Here is a 3,860-nt window from a genome sequence, read left to right as displayed (position 1 = left end):
AACTTAAAATTATATCCAATTTTAAGAAGACGCCTTTGAATTCACTGAGTAGTAAATCCACAAAAGGTTACTCAAAACAATGTGAAATGGCTAAGTGCGCAACACTAAATAAACGTAACTACAACTAAGTGAACTACAATAATAACCGTTAAACTAAGTGAAAACTAAAAAAACGTAACTACAACTAAGTGAACTACAATAATAACCGTTAAACTAAGTGAAAACTAAATAAACGTAACTACAATTAAGTGAACTACAATAATAACCGTTAAACTAAGTGAAAACTAAATAAAACGTAACTACAACTAAGTGAACTACAATAATAACAGTTAAACTAAGTGAAAACCAAATAAACTTAACCACAAATAAGCTAACGATAATAATAACAGTGAAAATAAGTGGAAATTAACCCTTTCGCGCCCAACGTTGCTTGTGAGAAATTTCTGTTTTCAGAGCTAACTGTAAGCGTGCCTCTTGTTTTATCGGCTCATTCTCTATGTTAGCGTGCTTTTATGTGCCTACTCTGAATACGAAAAGCAATAAGCAAAGACACAAGCCATTAGTGAGAACGCAAATTCTATCCAAATCAAAGACACTAACAAAAAAATTCAAACCCAACAAACCACAATGACCGTAGCAGCACCAGCACAAATAGAATTGTCTGACTCGAACATTATTCAAGTCGAAAGACAAATACACGCAATCGAGGTTTTCAACGGAGATCCTAACACCCTTTACACTTTCATCAGTCGCGTCGACTTCATCTTGGCTCTGTATCAGACCACAGATGAAAGACAAAAGTTAATAATCTTTGGACACGTCGAACGGAACATCATTGGCGATGTAATCCGCACCCTCGGAGTAACCAACCTCAGCAGCTGGAGCGAACTCAGGACTCAGCTTATACTTAACTACAAGCGCCAAGCACCGAACCACCAACTTCTGCAAGAATTCAGGAACATACGATATCGAGGTAACATTCGTCATTTCCTCGAAGAAGCCGAAAGAAAACGACAGATACTTATTAGTAAATTAGAACTGGAAAATAATACTAACGAAACCATTCTCTATACTAGATTAATACAAACCAGCATCGAAAATCTAATTCAAAAACTTCCAAGCCACATTTATCTCAGAATAGTTAATTGTAATATTCCAAACCTAAGATCACTAATAAATATATTACAAGAAAAAGGTCTTTATGAGGCACCAACCTCAAGTAAAGATAATATAAAGCCAACTTCAATTCCCACAAGTACCCAGACCAAACCCAGCTTTTAACAGACAAAATATTGTGAGGAGTCTTAAAACTCCCCACAAATCTCGTGTAGGGGAGTGGCCCAGCAACAGCCGCGATGCAAGGCAGCCACGGCAAAGCGGAGAGACCGTGAATTAACGGTACGGTTAGCTCTTGGACTCGAGCGGGCCAAGGGCACAGGGTTCGAACGGTAACGGTGCGGATGTACCGCTCTGGACCTTTGACTCGAGTTGACCAAGGGCACAGAGGTCGACCGGTGACGGTGCGTGCACAAAGAGGACGCACCGTGAACTAACGGTACAACTGTTGGACCTTGTACCCGAGCGGGCCGTGCGCAAAAGGGGAAATAACGGGATCCCCGCGGCCTATAAAGGGACGGCGCAAGTGCAGCTCGAGACAGTCAGTCTCAACACGCGAGGAGTACGTACGCGAGGATAGTCGAGGAGAGTACCGGCGCGAGTTGCGCGGTCAGCGCGCAGTCGGAACGGGGTCTGAAGGCGGAGGATGAGGAGACTGTTAGTGAGACAGCGAGATCGCGTACGGAGGAAGGCCGAGCGTCGGAGTGTTAACGGAGTGTCTCGGAAGTGTGAACGCGCGGTCAAGCTAGAAGGAAAGGAGCAGTGCAAGCATCGGGCGGCAAGAAGCCCGAAGGACTCAGAAGGACGAATCACCACAAGCAAGTGGAGGAAAGGGATCTGACGTGTCGCAAGGATCAGTGGAGTCAGTTGCCAGCAAAGGTGGTCCCAGGACGAGCGTTGCCTCGCCCAAGGACGATACACCCTGCACCATAACATCCTAAATCCGTTCCGGCCGGCAGAAGGACCTTCAGAAGGGAAGGCAAGAACCTGACGTGTCCGTAAGGGTCAGTGGAGTCAGTGGTCGGTACAGGTGGTCCCAGGACGAGCGTTGCCTCACCGAAGGACGATACACCCTACCCCATAACATCCTAAACCCAGACCGACCGGCTTGTGGTCTTCCAGAGGACTGCGACTTAGCGGGTTCGAAAAGGACAGTGGAGTCAGTGGTCGGCAAAGGTGGTCCCAGGACGAGCGTTGCCTCGCCCAAGGACGATACACCGTGCCCCATAACATCCTAGTCCCGGCCGGGCCGACTCGCCGTCCACGTCGAGGAACAAGCAGTACCAAGAAACAAGAAACGCCGCAGGAGTAGTGAGATCTCCGAAGAAATAATATAAGAAACAGCAGAATAAACGACTATATTACGAACCTATTGCTTATCCTTGTTCGGGCAATCACACAAATCATAAATTTTGGGGGGACGAACGCACAAACTCTCTGAGCTAGCCGCTGCAATCCGTAGCGAGCGAAATAAGAAAATCTGTTCTTTACATCTGGCGCCCAACGTGATTGTCCTGATCAAGGAGCCAGCATGGAGGACACCTGTTCATGCCAAAGGAGCATGAGGCGTCTAAGGTCGGAGAAGATTAATAGAAGAGGAAGGGGGAAGACGATACAGAGTATCGTACCCTTCAACTCGCAAACAGAAGAAGGAGTTCGGCACAAGCAGAAGCTAGGAGAAGCAGCTACAAACGCGCAGGAGAAGGAGCTCGAACCAAGAGAAGCAGGTTGCAACCGCACTACGGGTACGATCGCCGGCCCCAAAGAGGCGATGCACGGGAGGCAATAGGAGCGAGAGCCCCAAAAGACAGAAGCCGACGACGAGTGGGTACTGACAGCGTGGAAAAAGCAGGGATGCAAAGCTGTGGTTCCCAGCATCGGGAGCATGGATAAGACCAAACTGCTGCTGTGGATGTAAAAAAAAAAAAAAGCAAATAGAGATGGCGGACTGCAGAACGGAAGGCGGGAAGTTAAAATACCGAGCTGGTGGAGAGGAGCAGATGCCAGCAGCAGATGGAAGCTGGAGAAGGACGCAAGGATCGCGGTGCCTGGTCGAGACGCCAAACGACAGGGTCCACTAGGCTGAGACTGCCGGGCCGAGATCGAGAAGGCGCATGTCGACGAGAGGAGTTCAGAACGAAGGGCGCAGGGTCGACGAGCAGTCGAAACGGGGTCTGAAGGCGGAGGAGAAGAGACAGTTAGTGAGACAGCAAGATCACGTACGGAAGAAGGCCGAGCGTCGGAGTGTTAACGGAAGGAGCTCGGAAATGTGAACGAGAGAACGAGACGCCAAACGACGGGGTCTACTAGGCTGAGACTGCCGGGCCGAGATCAAGAAGGCGCAGGTCGACTAGAGGAGTTCAGAGAGGGTTAGGTGAAGGATCGAGATGCCACGTCGAGATGCTAAACGACAGGGTCTACTAGGCTGAGACGCCAAGGCTGAGAACGAAGGGCGCAGTGGCGACGAGTGGAAGGAACAAGGAAGCTGCCTATGCGAGGAGACACCGGAGCGGAGGACCGCCGGGACCATCAATTTTTTTTAAAAACTTCCGAAGGAAGGGGGAGATGTGAGGAGTCTTAAAACTCCCCACAAATCTCGTGTAGGGGAGTGGCCCAGGAACAGCCGCGAATGACCGTGAATTAACGGTACCCCGTTAGGTCTTGGACGCGCGGGCCAAGGGCACAGGGTCGAACGGTAACGGTGCTGATGTCGGACAGGCACAAAGAAGACGCACCGGTAACGG

Source organism: Drosophila mauritiana, chromosome 2L (genome assembly GCF_004382145.1).
Source record: "Drosophila mauritiana strain mau12 chromosome 2L, ASM438214v1, whole genome shotgun sequence".
In the NCBI taxonomy this organism is placed as follows: Eukaryota; Metazoa; Arthropoda; class Insecta; order Diptera; family Drosophilidae; genus Drosophila; species Drosophila mauritiana.
This window is presented reverse-complemented; position numbering follows the sequence as displayed.